Raw genomic sequence first — 15048 nt, forward strand, 5'->3', positions numbered from 1 at the left:
TAATTTCAGATCAAACAATGAAGAGTGTTATCATTAACTCATTAGACCCATCATGGGATAACTATATATCACATTTGGACACAATTAATTTAGGATACTTATCCATAGAGAATTTATCAAATAAGCTAATAGCTGAAGATAATTCAAGAAGGAGTCACTGTAATAACTATATAGAACAGAGACAGTATAAGAGAGTAGCATTTTAAGAAAAATATTGTGAATCAATTGAATGCCACAACTGTGGATCTAAAGAACATTGTAGAAGAGATTGTCCTAAATTCCTTAGAGAAAGACAAAAAACTGACTATAGAAGTAGATACCATAACAGACAATCATCCATTGATAGACATAGATATAGAAGATCACCCAACTATAGAGAACATAGAGGGGGCAGGGATAACTCAAAAGATAGAAGATCTGGTTCACTAAATGGATTAGACAAACATAATACATCTAACATACAACAATCAGGGGATAATGATTGGCTCATTGATTCTGGGGCAACTAATCATACTACACATAACAAAAGTATATTATCTTCATTTATAGAAGATAAATTTGTAATCAAAGTAGCTAATCAAGAAAAAGTCCAAGTTATTGGTAGAGGAAATGTAAACTTACCCGGTTTAGGAAAAATAGAGGGGGTATTACTAATACCGGAAATACCTCATAACATACTTAGTGCAATAAAACTAAGTAGAGATTCTGACATAAATATAGTATTCTCAAAAGGAAAAGCAACACTAGAGAAAAACAAAACAAGCTTAGGTAGTGTGATTATCAAAGGAGGTCTACCATATTTAATCATAAAAGAAAGATGGTTACACAACATTGACTCCAACTTGGATGATAACAATGACATAGATAATGGAGACAATAATAATAGTGATAATGAGGAACATGAAACAATTCATAGTCACAAAGACACATCTATTAATGACACATACAATAACAAAAAACCTACAATTGGAAAACCAATTCACGATGAATGTGCGCATATTTTACACAGGAAATTAGGGCATGCTAGTTTTCCTGTAGTACAAAAGATGATTGAACATGCTGAAGGTGTTAAAATAAAAAATTGTAAAAACTATTTGGAATGTTCAGTATGTAAGTCCACAAAACTCAAAACTAGCCCCAAACCAAAAAAGGCAACTAGATCAACTAATCAAATTTTTGATTTGGTACATATGGATTTGGTTGGTCCATTAACATCATCAATCACATATTTTTATTTTATTTTATTTTATTTTGAATTTGTATACCGCCCTTCTCCCTGAGGACTCAGGGCGGTGAACAGCCAAGTAAAAACATCAAGTACAAATATTAAAATACAGTTAAAATATACCTATATAAATTTGGCCCCATTAATTAAAAACAATAAACAAAACACTTAAAAACACTTAAAAAATTAGGCCAGCCCGGCTTGCTGGAAAAGGAAGGTTTTAAGGGCACGGCGGAAGGCACCGAGGTCTTGGATTCTCCTTATCTCTGGAGGCAATTGATTCCAGAGGGTAGGTGCCCCCACAGAGAAGGCCCTCCCCCTGGGGGTCACCAGCCTGCACTGTTTGGCTGATGGCACCCCGAGGAGGCCCTCTCTGTGGGAGCGCACAGGTCGATGGGAGATCGTCGGTGGCAGCAGGCGGTCTCGAAGATAGCTAGGCCCTATGCCATGGAGCGCTTTAAAGGTGATAACCAACACCTTGAAGCGCACCCGGAAGACCACTGGGAGCCAGTGCAGCTCGCGCAGGAGCGGTGTTACATGGGAGCGCCAGGCTGCTCCCGTCACTACCCGCGCTGCTGCATTCTGGACAGTTGGAGCCTCCGGGTGCTCCTCAAGGGGAGCCCCATGTAGAGAGCGTTGCAGTAGTCAAGGCGAGAGGTGACGAGGGCATGAGTGACTGTGCACAGGGAATCCCGATCAAGAAAGGGCCGCAACTGGCGGATCAGGCGAACCTGACAAAAGGTCCCCCTGGTTACAGCCGTCAGATGTTCCTCCAAGGACAGCTGCCTATCCAGGAGGACTCCCAGATTGCGAGCCCTCTCTGTGGGGGCCAACGACTCGCCCCCAATAGTCAGTGATGGAGTCACTGCCACTGCTACTACTGCTGATAACTGTTTCTTCGTCAAAAAGGAAGGTGACTCATTAGAATTTGTGTTAATTTATGTGGATGATATTTTGTATATAGGTAAACATAAAGAAAAAAGAGACACATTTGTAACAAAACTAAACGAACATTTTTCTTTAAAATCATTAGGGAAGGTAAATAAATATCTTGGAGTTCAAATCAGTAAAACCAAAAAAGGATTCAAACTTTCTCAGAAAGATAAGATTATAGAACTCCTAAACAAGTGTAATTTAAATAATGCTAAGCCTTGTGATACTCCTATGCAAACTGATTTCTTAAGGAACATAGATGAATCATCCCCTGAATTTAAGGATAATACTCTCTACAGATCAGTTATTGGTTCCCTTTTATATATTTCTAATTGGACTAGACCTGATATTGCTTTGCCCCTCAATTTGTTGTCCAGGTACGTCAGCAAACCCTTAATGTATCATTGGGAAGCTGTTAAAAGAATATTAAGGTACTTAAAGCACAGCTTAGACTTCTGTTTATTATTGGAACCCAATAACGTCAAAGAGCCCATCCTCACCTGTTACGCTGATGCGGATTGGGCAGGTGATACCATATGTAGAAAAAGCACATCAGGTTATATATTTTTTCTTAATGATTGTCCAGTTTACTGGTACACTGGAAAACAGGATTTAGTAGCCACTTCAACAACTGAGGCAGAATATGTTTGTTTGTCCAAAGCCTCCAACAATCTTGTATGGTTTAATGATTTATTGTCAAATACTTGGAAGAAACCTTCATTACCATTTATCATACACGAAGATAATAAAGCTGCTATTGAGATATCTAGATCTGATGCTATTGGTCAGAGATCCAGACATATAGATATAAAATTCAAGCACGTGAGGCAATTATCTCAAGATGGATTTATCAAAGCAGTTCACTGCGAAACCACTCCCATACCTTACTCCGCCTTGTGAATATAAAAGGAGCTGTATGCACCTCCTCCTCGCTTCTATCTGTGATTACTCAGTGAATATAGAATGCCTACTGTAAATAAACAGTGTTATGTTTGAATACTTTATTCAAGAATCAATTATTGAGTCTGATCCTTAAAATTACGCAACAGTTTCTTTCATTAAAAAAATTGAATGGCTCTGAATTTCATGCATTTACTTGTTTGCAACAATGTTTTTTTCTGACAATGCACTCCAGACAATGTACAACTTAAAATGATGCCATTGAAATTGAAATTTATTTATTTATTTATTTATTTATTTATTTATTTATTTATTTATTTATTTATTTATTTTATTTAGTTTGTCAAGCATGTATGAGAAAACAAATATAGGTATGAACATAACATATAAACACATAAGTATAAACAGGTATAAGTATATACATGAGAAATGAATACGAATAAAAAGGGATAATAGGACAGGGACGGAAGGCACGCTGGTGCGCTTATGCACGCCCCTTACAGACCTCTTAGGGATGTGGTGAGTTTAAGGTTAAGGTTTTGCGGGTTGTTGTCAGATTCCTATGGGGTCATGTAGGGGTTATGCAAGGGTCATAGTTGGCTCTATAGGCAAAAGAGGAAATGCAAATCCTAGATGCTTGTCTGAGCTAATTTTGTCAACCTTTTGTTTGTTACTTATCTGAGTTTTGGTCTTGACCCAGTCTTTCTGAATGGAATACCAAATCTGCATTTCTAAAAGCTGGCCTCCTCAGTTTCTGCTTGGGGCAGGGAAACTGGAGCTGGTTTCTGAATAGGCTGGCCCAATCTTTCTTAATGGACACAAAATATCTGCTGGGGGCTATTAAGAAAGACTGAGTCTGTTTCTGTCTTTTTTTAAAAAACATGTTTTTCCATTAGGGAAATATTCTGCCTTTTTCATATTTCCCAAAATATTTCATTCTTCAGGGGTGGGGGGTTGCTGACTTTCTACATAACTTACTAAAGAAAAGCCATTCCCAATTTACCATAAAACGCAGGAATAAAACCAACTAATCAACCTTTCAGCAGAACTTGTTTAACATCATTGCCCAGTTTTAAGTGTCTTACAAAGGGCTGAAGAGGGCAGGGGAGATGGCAGGGCATCCAAATTTCTGGGGAGATGCTGTCCCTCAGGGCAGGCACAGTGACAGAGAAGGCATAACTTTTCGGTCCAGCAAGATGACATTGTTTAATAGAAGGAATTTGGAGCACGCCCTCCCTGCCAGATCTGCTGGGACAAGGAGAATCAATTGGAGACAGATAGATGGTGAGAGAGAGGAAGGACAAAGGTTATCAGACCTATATGAAAAAATTGCCTTGGAAACCAAGGTTGAAGGAATAAAGGTCATCCTCGTTTAAGTATCTGTGGCACAGAAGTTCCAAGGACAAGCCATTATTTTTCAAAGTATATACTGAATGTCTCTGTAAATAATTCATTTGTTCATTCCTTATTACCGAGTAGGTTTGATGAAAACAATGTTTTTATACTTATTTCTATTAGCAAAGCTGAAAGGAGAGAATATTTGGTTTTTTTTCCCCCAAGGCTTTACTCCTAATAATTCTATATTTGGCAACAGGAGACTATCTCAGCTTTTTACAAGCAGGAGAAATGAAATAGTAGTGTGATAGCTTTCATTTATGGCCATAAAGAATAACTAGAAAGAAACTTTATGTTATGTGACAATCTTAGGGAGAATTTCTATAAAACGATGTACAAATGGCATTTGTCACCGGAAAGATTGAAAAAAAAAGGTATAAATTATTATTATGTTAGAAATATAAACACCAAGCAGGGACTTTCATGGACTTGTAAAACAAGCTAAAATTATTGAACTGAAATACATATCTTCATTCAAAAAAACTTCCAAGGTCAAAATACAGTTGAGACCAGAGATGTTTTTTGTTGGGGTTGATGGATAAAAGTTTGGAAAAATTGCATGGCATTTTGTGCTTATATATGGTGATGCCAGCAAGACTTTTGTATACCCAATGTTGGCAGGACTCAATGATACCTACAAAGGAAGAGTGGTTGTTAAAACCGATGTAGCTGACTGGGATGGTGAAACATTAAGCTCTGATCAGAGGGAAAAAAAAACATTGGCCAAATTTAATACCAATTAGAAGCCCTTTTAGATTTCTTGTGGGAACAGCAATAAATAAAATCATGACATATGAATTTGGTGATTAGTGACATCGATAGTTTATATAAAATGGGCATTACACTGTAATTGTACATTGTACAATTACAATATACACCTACGTTGTAAGACCCACAGTGGCGCAGTGATTAGAATGCAGTATTGCAAGCTAATTCTGCCGACTGGCAGCAGTTCGATCCTGACTGACTCAAGGTTGACTCAGCCTTCCACCCATCCAAGGTTGGTAAAATGAGGACTCAGTTTGTTGGGGACATTGTAAACTGCTTAGAGGGGGCTGTAAAACACTGTGAAGTGGTATCTAAGTCTAAATGCTATTGCTAATTAGAGCAAGAGTTGAGGTTAAGTTTTATCCACATCTGCTGTAAAAGAAGTTGAAAGTCATTCTTTTTTGAGTGTATCTTTGTTTCTCCATTTTTTTTTATTGCATCTCTGTCATTTCTTAATCTGTTCTGTCTTCTATTCTCTGTCTTGACTATTAATTTTGAGTTAGGTTTCTTTACCTGCTATAATTTTTTTAAGAGTTAATAAAGATAGAAGATAGTTAGTTAGATAGATAGATAGATAGATAGATAGATAGATAGATAGATAGATAGATATAGGTAGGTAGATTAGATAGAGATAGATAGATAGATAGATAGATAGATAGATAGATAGATAGATAGAGAGAGAGAGAGAGAGAGAGAGAGAGAGAGAGAGAGAGAAAGACTGAATAGCAAAGTTGCAATTAAAACTACAATTATGCAAACTATCCAAGAATCCCATCCTCACTCTCAAGATATCAGAATATGTTTTGGAGATGTAGCTGGCTACTGGGATAGAGGAGAGAGACTATTTCCTTTAATTAATTTCCTTTAGGAACTTATGCACACTTATCCTGAAAGGAACATGTTAAAATCTTGATGGGCCATTTTGTAATGATATTTGGAAATGACATGGGGGGACAGGAGAGAGAGCTGCAGACTGGACAGCTAAAATTAGCCCGGTGAAGGTTGGATGGAATGGGAAGCATTTCAGAATGGACCATCCATAATTTTCCAGGGAATAAAAGAAAAAGAGGAAATACTTTCAGTCTTGCAAAATTGTAACCTTATGATGGAGTTGTATTTGTGGTTGTGCTTCTTGTTTGAACTACAAGGCTTACACTGTTCTTCAGAATACATGGGTAGAGAATTATTCTGTGCATTTAGTTACTTTTAGATATCCTGATCAGTCTGAATACACATCAAAATGCCAATAGTATCAACAACAATAATATAGCTAATAAGAAATTTTTAAAAAACCCTAGGAAACAGCAGATAGAAAATCAAGTGTGTGTTTATGTGTGTGTGTAGTATAATGGTGAGGGATGAATACTTTATCCCAAAAGTGCTTTTTCAAGAGGCAACTGGACTTTCTGGTTTTTCTTTTGAAAATGTTTCACTTCTCATCCAAGAAGCTTCTTCAGCTCTGACTGGATGGTGGGGAATGGAAGAATTTATACTCCTTGCAGACAGCTGGCCATTTGCATTCTTATAGTGAGCTGTTGAGGCCACCTGGAGGTTTATCTGTGTCATCAGGGTCACCTGAGTGGTGCAAATGGTTGTGGAGCCTTCTTAGAACTGTTGAAAGGACTATGTTGTAGACTGGACATAGATGGTGTCGAATCCCTTCCTCTCTGTTGAAAGAGGGCTGTTCAATTGTGACATAGATGGCCTCTTTGACCCCTCTTTCAAATCAGCGGTCCTCTCTGCCCAAAAGTGTGGATTTTGGTGTTTTCAAAAGACTGGTCTTTGTCTGTTCAATACAGATGTAATGATGAATCTAGTCCTGATGGGTTTGTTCTCCTATGTTGTGCCATGTTTATGAAGTGGTTGTTTTGTTTCCCCAATGTACAGATCGGCAAATGGCTCACTCCATTGTACTGCAAATACCATGTTGTTCAGTTTGTGTCTGGGTGTTTTATCCTTGGGGAGACAACAGGGTGAAATACTTTAGTGATGTGAGACAAATGCTTGTCAAAAAGAGAAGATTACAGCCTCTCTCTTTTTCAGTGAATCTGGGATGATCCATTGTTTGATTCCTCACTTTAATAGGCATAAATGGAATAGCTATATCTATAGGTGCTATTATTGGTGGACAATTTGCTTACAATCACCAGTAGAGGTCAGGCAGGATGGCTTCAGCACACTGCAGAAAGATGCATTACAGAGAAAGCTCTTTTCTAGAAGAAGTAGATATTAATTTGTAAACTCTACTGAGAACTAGTTAGCCTATGTTGAACCTTTTCAAGGAAGCAACTAGAGAGAGGGCAAGTTGATTGGCCTTTTTCATGGAGACGGAGGCAGATATCAATCCGGAGTGATGTCTTTTCTGAGAAACAATATATGAATTTGACAAAAACCAGCCGCTTCCATTTGAAAAGGTGCTATCTGGAAACTGTAGATAAACATACATTTTATAAGAAAGTAGGCATAAAACAATGCAATTTTAACTTGTTCTATAAAACGAATAGAATGGAATGGAATGGAATGCGTAAAAACCAAAGATCAGTCGTGAAAGCATAATTTGCACGCAATACTAGGAAATCAACTCTGAAAATTAACTAGGACAAATTCCAGCCTGCTTTGGCAAAACATTGGAAAACAGAAGACAGGAAGTAAGGTTTTTTTTTTTTTTTTTTTTAAAGGAATGACTTATACATGTAGAAACACATACTTAATGGCTGGCTAATGCAAGAAGATACCTGTCATCCAATCTTGGAAGGCCATCACACATCCAGTTGATCAAAAGTTTCCTGCCAGCATTTTTTCAGTTACAAACTTAGATTCTCATTTAAGATTGTCAGCCCAAGTCTACTGATAGTAATTTGTTTCACACAGCATGACTCACAGAGAGCATAGAATATTCATAAACAGGAGATGAAGACATCCACTATTTGAAACCATGCTGCTCCCAACTTGGATGTATCACTAAGAGCCACCATCAGTGAGCTGTTGGACAGCATTACTTGGTCTGTTGTGTGGATGTTTGGGTAGTTTAGGGGTGGGGAATTGTGGTGGGTGGGAGTGTGTTTGGGGATTGTTATGTGTGTTGGACCTGGTCTTTGGGTGTTAAGTGAATTTCGTTGTATGGATATACTGTATAGACGTACAATGACAATAAAGTTATTATTATTAAGTCTTCAAGAATAATAATCTTAAGCAGACCTATTTTCCATGAAGATATCCAGTCCTTTTTTAAAGTCACCCAAATTAATAGTGACTATTATGTCTTGCTTCAATGATTCTAAGAATAATGCAAGCAGGAGTGACTTCAAGATAGCATAAACCTCACTGACAAGGTCAAAAGAGGTGACCTGACAAACCACGATGGAGGTGACAGCAGGTGGGATCAACAGCAATTTATTTATTTATTTATTTATTTATTTATTTATTTATTTATTTATTTATTTATTTATTTATTATATTTGTATACTGCCCTTCTCCCGAAGGACTCAGGGCGGTGAACAGCCAAGATCAAATACATAAATATAAAAATTAAAAACAATTTAAACCCAGATTAAATAGTTTGGCCCATAATTAAACATCCCATTAAAATCCAATTTAAAATTTAAAACTGTTAAAATTAGGCTAGCCCGGCTTGCTGGAATAACAAGGTCTTCAAGGCACGGCGGAAGGTGCGCAAGTCCGGGATCCTCCGTACCTCCGGGGGCAGCTCGTTCCAAAGGGCGGGAGCCCTCACTGAGAAGGCTCTCCCCCAGGGGGTCACCAGTCAACATTGTCTGAACGACAGCACCCCGAGGAGTCCCTCCCTGTGGGAGCGTACTGGCCGGTGGGAGGCTGTCGGCAGCAGAAGGCGGTCCCGTAAGTGAGAGAAGCCAACTCATTTTGGAGAAAGCATTTCAAATCAATCCTGAAAGAAGACAATTTCTGCATTATTGCATCCCGTCTCCCAAAAAAACAAACAGACCCTGAATGAGCAATGGCTGTTAGGTGTAACATAATGAGAAGACCACCCCAACGATGCCCTTGAAGTGTTGTCCCGGTGCCTGGAGGCCGTGCGGATCTGGATGGGGAGGAATAGGCTCAGGCTCAACCCATCCAAGACCAAGTGGCTGTGGTTTCCGACGTCCTGATATAGTCAGTTGGTGCCATCACTGACTATTGGGGGCGAATCATTGGCCCCCACGGAGAGGGCGCACAACTTGGGTGTCCTCCTGGATTCACGGCTGTCTTTAGAAGAGCACTTGACGGCCGTGACCGGGAGGATTTTTCATCAGGGTCGCCTAATTCGCCAGTTGTGTCCCTTTCTGGATCGGGACTCATTACACACGGTCACTCATGCCCTTGTCACCTCCCGCCTGGACTATTGCAATGCTCTCTACATGGGGCTCCCCTTGAGGAGCACCTGGAGGCTCCAACTGGCGCAAAGTGCGGCCGCGCGGGTGGTAATGGGAGCGACATGGCGTTCCCATGTAACACCTCTCCTGCACGAGCTGCACTGGCTCCCAGTGGTCTTCTGGGTGCGCTTCAAGGTTACCACCTTTAAAGCGCTCCATGGCTTAGGACCTGGGTACTTGCGGGACCGCCTACTACCACCAATAGTCTCCCACCGGCCAGTACGCTCCCATAGAAAGGGGCTCCTCCGGATGCCGTCAGCCAAACAATGTCGACTGACAGCTCCCAGGGGGAGAGCCTTCTCTGTGGGGGCACCTACTATCTGGAACGAGCTCCCCCCAGAGATACGGAGGATCCCGGATCTACGCACCTTCCGCCGCGCTTTAAAGACCTTATTATTTCACTAATTTTCTCCCTCTTTCATAAAAGATTTTTAATTTTTAAATATCTTTTAGTATTTTATACATTCAATTTTAAAATTGGTTTTAAATAGTTCGGGGTTTTAAATTTGTCGGAGACAAAATTATTTAATTTGATTTTATTCTACTTTTAAATTTTGTATGGATGTGTTTTATTGTTTGGCTGTGCACCGCCCTGAGTCCTTCGGGTGTAGGGCGGTATAGAAATCGAATAAAATTAAATAAATAAATAAATAAATAAATAAATAAATAAATAAATAAATAAATAAGACATCACATCATATCAGAACATATCAAAAAGCATTTTGGAAGTTATTTGTAAAGAACACTGAGCTTTCACAAGTAGATCAGAGCTAGTGACCTAGTCAAACCAAAATTGGAGAGAACCTTGGTCTTTGATGGTTTCAGTATTGAAAGAGGAGTTCCTCACTTAAGAAGTGTACATACTGTATGACCCAAGAACACATGCAAGCCAAACAATGGCACATAAGCAGCATGAATTTTGAAAATGTTAAAGAAATAAGTGAACTTAGATGGGTCAAAAGAAAAAGTGTTTCCATTGCATCTAAAGTTTCTTAAGCTCAGGTCCATTAAACTGAGAGTTTAAAATTCTCAGCCATGGTGTAATGTCCTCATGGAATGTCAGAGATATAACTGAGGGGCATCTTAAAAAATGTAAACTTTGAACTCCTATATCTAAGTCATTACAGATAGACCCACACACACACTATAGAATAAATGTTATTTTATTTGTAAATTAAATTTCATTCTTCTATAAATGACTCCAGAACTAACATACACTATTTTGAATATCTAGATTTTAATGGGCTAATGGATTTTTAAGCCATGGTTGAAAAATATTACATTGTTTGAAAACCTGTATGAAGTAAGTTTTTTTTTTTAATTACAAAAATCAAAGCAGAGATATGGGGCAATTGCAAGTAGGTAGTTTGATAGGTCAATGAGAAGTAACAACAGTCCTTCCATAGGATATCAGGGAAGTGCATACCATGAGCCATTCCAAAATTCATAATAGATCAATCACTTTGTCAGTAAAAGGAGAATGTCATCCAAAAATAAGCAAGGCAGGGATGACTACATAAACTAAGATTTCTAGCTGGAAAGTTAATTAGCAATATTACTCAGTGTGGGTGATGAATTAATCATATTGCAGAATGTGTCATTAGCTAATAAAGTACTGGTGCACAGCAAGATGAACAAAAATTTCTTGGTAAAATGTAAGTCGTGTTGCTGATAAACTTTGATCCTAATTTGAGAGACTTTTACGTTCTAAAAACATTGCTAAAGCAGAATTCCTAGCTAGATCACACAGTTGCAAAGGCTGATTCTTCCTGTTTGCTATAGTAAAAATGCTTGGAAGGAAAGTAGAACAAGATATATTTTTAAAAGTTCCCTTTAAAAGTTTCACAGTACCATTAGCTGACAGATTCATGAAGATGCTGCTTCAGGGTTGGGTCAATGAAAGGATTTGTTTCATCAGTGGAAAAGTACACAGTGGTATTGTAACAACACATTGCCTCCTACTTTCTGGTGCATTTGTTACAAAAGCAATTGCACAGGAGTTGAAACTGTGTTAGACAAAAAATGATGAATATTGTAAACTATATTAAAAGCAGCTCCATTCATGCCAGCTCATGAAGAAATTGGAACAATTCATTTGAATTTTCTCCTGACAAAAGTCAGATAGCTAAGAAAAATAGTGCTGTCCTGAAGACCTAATCTGAAGAATGAGATGCTTACTTTCTTTACTCTTCAGCACCAAGAAGAATTTGGTGAGTCACTGGCAGATAATATTTGATCTGCCAAGTTTATTTATTTATTTATTTATTTATTTATTTATTTATTTATTTATTTATTTATTTATTTATTTATTTATTTATTTATTTATTTATTTATTGGTTCTATTTATATGCCGCCCTTCTCCAGAGACTCAGGGTGGCTAACAATACGCTAAGCAATAGCCTTCATACTTTTGTATATACCTGCATAGTAGGGCTTTCGCCCCCCCCCAAGCGGTGTTCTTTTTTTATACAAAGTCAGCTTATTGCCCCCACAATCTGGGTCCTCATTTTACCTACCTTGAAAGGATGGAAGGCTGAGTCAACCTTGAGCCTGGTGAGATTTGAACTTGCACTAATTGCAGGCAGCTGGTGCTATTTAACAGCACTTTAGTCTGCTGCGCCACCAAGGCTCTATTACTTAGTGGATAATACTTTTACATTTCAAGAAGATAATCACTGACATGCAAAGCAATGCTAGATGGGTCTTGCCCTTTTTTCTTTTTCCAGACAATTAAATTATTTGAAGCAAAATATATTCCATGATTGCAATTTAAAATTAAAGGAAATGGAAGTGACTCTGAATGACTTTTGGATGCAAGTGGAAAATTAATATCCAAAATATCCAAATATCCAAAAATAAGTGCAAAATAAGCCTCTCATGCAACTTCCAATATCTTTCCTGTACAAGTTTCTGTACTCATAAATGTAAAAAATGACAGAGAGGGAGAAATTACAAATAGGTGACAAACAAATTAGTGTTTTTTGTCCAGTACCTGCGGCAAACTTCCTATATTGTCAGAAAGGGCATCCGGCCAATAAATGCTCAGCTCCATCGAGTCGCCCCAACTCTATCCCAAATTAAGGGTTATAAAAAGGGAGTGTTTTATTGCTTAATATTAAAAGAGTGTGCAAATCTCATGTATCCCATAGAATGCACTGGTTGTTAAGGAAGAATTTACATCACGATAAATTTCTAATTGATTGTTGTTTCATAGTCATTTAAAAATGTAACTATTCCAGTAATTGTAAGCATGTATCATAATTAAGAAATTTTGAAGGCTGCTGATTTATTTGCTACACCAATTAAAGAATCTTCTGAAAATAAACTGTTTTCTTAGCCTTAGATTTAGATCCCTATACCTTCCAGGTATAGTTCTCCCTTTATATATCAATAGAATATATCTATATCTTCCAGTATTATAGATATATTCTATTGATATATAAAGGGAGGACTTTTGTTCCAGACAAATTGGGCTGAATTTGTACCACATTGGACCATAATTTAGTTTGACTGAAGTGAGTGATACAAATTTGGATACCCTGATTTACAAAATTTAGGTAATAATTCAGCAAATTGTAGGAACCTGGTTTAGTTGGTTGGTTGCTTATTTGTTTGTTTGTTTACTAAATTTATATTCCAGGTTTCATCCGGGTGCTCAAGGCACTCCTTCTTTCCAATTTTTCCCTGCAACAATAACCCTATGATTTAGACAGTGGTGAAATCCAATTTTTTTTACAACCGGTTCTGTGGGCGTGGCTTGGTGGGCATGGGTGTGGCTTGGTGGCTTGGTGGGCGTGGCATAGAAAGGATACTGCAAAATCTCCATTCCCACCCCACTCCAGGGGAAGGATACTGCAAAATCCCCATTCCCACCCCACTCTGAGGCCAGCCAGAGGTGGCATTTGCAGGTTCTCCCAACTATTCAAAATTTCCGCTACCAGTTCTCCAGAACCTGCTGGATTTCACCCCTGGATTTAGGCCAGGGATGTCAAACTTGCGACAACATGTTATCATCACGTGATGTATCACAACTTTTTTCCCCTTTGCTAAACCAGGAGTTGGCATGGCCAGCACATGATGCATTCGGCCCACGGGCCGCGAGTTTGACACCCCTGATTTAGGCTATGCTGCAAAACAGTGAGTGGCTCAAAATCACCCAGTGAGAATCCGTGACTGAAGGCAGACAAGAATCTGTCTGAACCCACTGTAGTCCAACTCTTAAAACCACTGTATCATTTTAGCTGCCGTACTATCAACTGTAATTCATTCAATAAACCAACATTTAATGCAACAGAAGAATCAAAGCCCAGAGTTTTGTGCAAAGGGAATTGTTGTGCATTGAATGGCTGTCATGTGAGTTTTCATTTGTCCCACACTGTCTTTTTCATAACCTCGCAGCTGCACAACTAGAATGAACTGGAGCTTCATTAATTTTTGTCTTCTCTTCTTTGTATGAATCTGCTTTGGCAGCTTCACATTTTTCCACAAACAGAGTAAGGTTCTTTGACCCCTAATTATAAAGCAATACTAAAAATTAAGAAATTAATTGTATAAGAAGTGTTTTTGGCAGACTTCAGGAACAACAATAGACTATTCTTTTGTTTCTGAATCAGCCAAGATTTTCATGAAGTGGCTTCATTAACTAAGTTCATCAAATAAGGGTAATATAGATATATGATACATGTAAAATCCACTATAATGGAGTTTTTATGCTTTAGATGAAAAGGTGCTCCCGAGCTTTGACTATAAAAGGAATTAAATTAAAATATGCAAATTATAGAGGATGCCTGTTAGGTTCAGCTTGCAGCTTACTCCTAACTTGTTGGTCAGGCAATATATCTGTTTCTTTAAGAAACAACTGAGCCACATAATCAGGGTTTGCTGAACCCTGTAATTAGGCTACAGTGCATAAATAAGCAGCACAGAGAAGCGTTCGTTCTTCCTGGTTCTTCCGGATTGATACCTGATTGTATCCTGTTGCTTATTGCGTCTATTATATGGTACTGTATACCAAGAGTTACTAAAGTCTGTTTGCTTTGGTAAGGGAAGATACTTACTGGACTGATATTACTGTTTATGACCTTGGACTGTTTTACTTACACCGAGACTGTTTGTTATCTATAAAGTATTATTTTCACAAGAGCTGGACGTTTATCTCCTTCCCTGTGTGTTTCTGCTCTGCTCGTTGCACAAGCAACAAATACTTTTACACACACCCTAACATTGGTTATGGGCCCAGAACGTTCCAGGTCTCTTTAATTTGTTTTTGTGGAAGTGAGAAGTGCAGGCAGTGGGTGTAGTAGTCAAGATGATGGCTTTTGAGCAAGGTACAAGTTATTCTACCATAACCCGGTTGGATGGAACAAACTATGTTACCTGGTCCACAAAATGCTGTCTACTTTTGCGAAAAGAAGGACTGTGGGACATGGTTAATAA

The sequence above is a fragment of the Pituophis catenifer genome, unplaced genomic scaffold (genome assembly GCF_029215685.1).
Source record: "Pituophis catenifer annectens isolate HBS135680 unplaced genomic scaffold, rPitCat1.0.hap2 SCAF_7, whole genome shotgun sequence".
NCBI lineage: Eukaryota > Metazoa > Chordata > Lepidosauria > Squamata > Colubridae > Pituophis > Pituophis catenifer.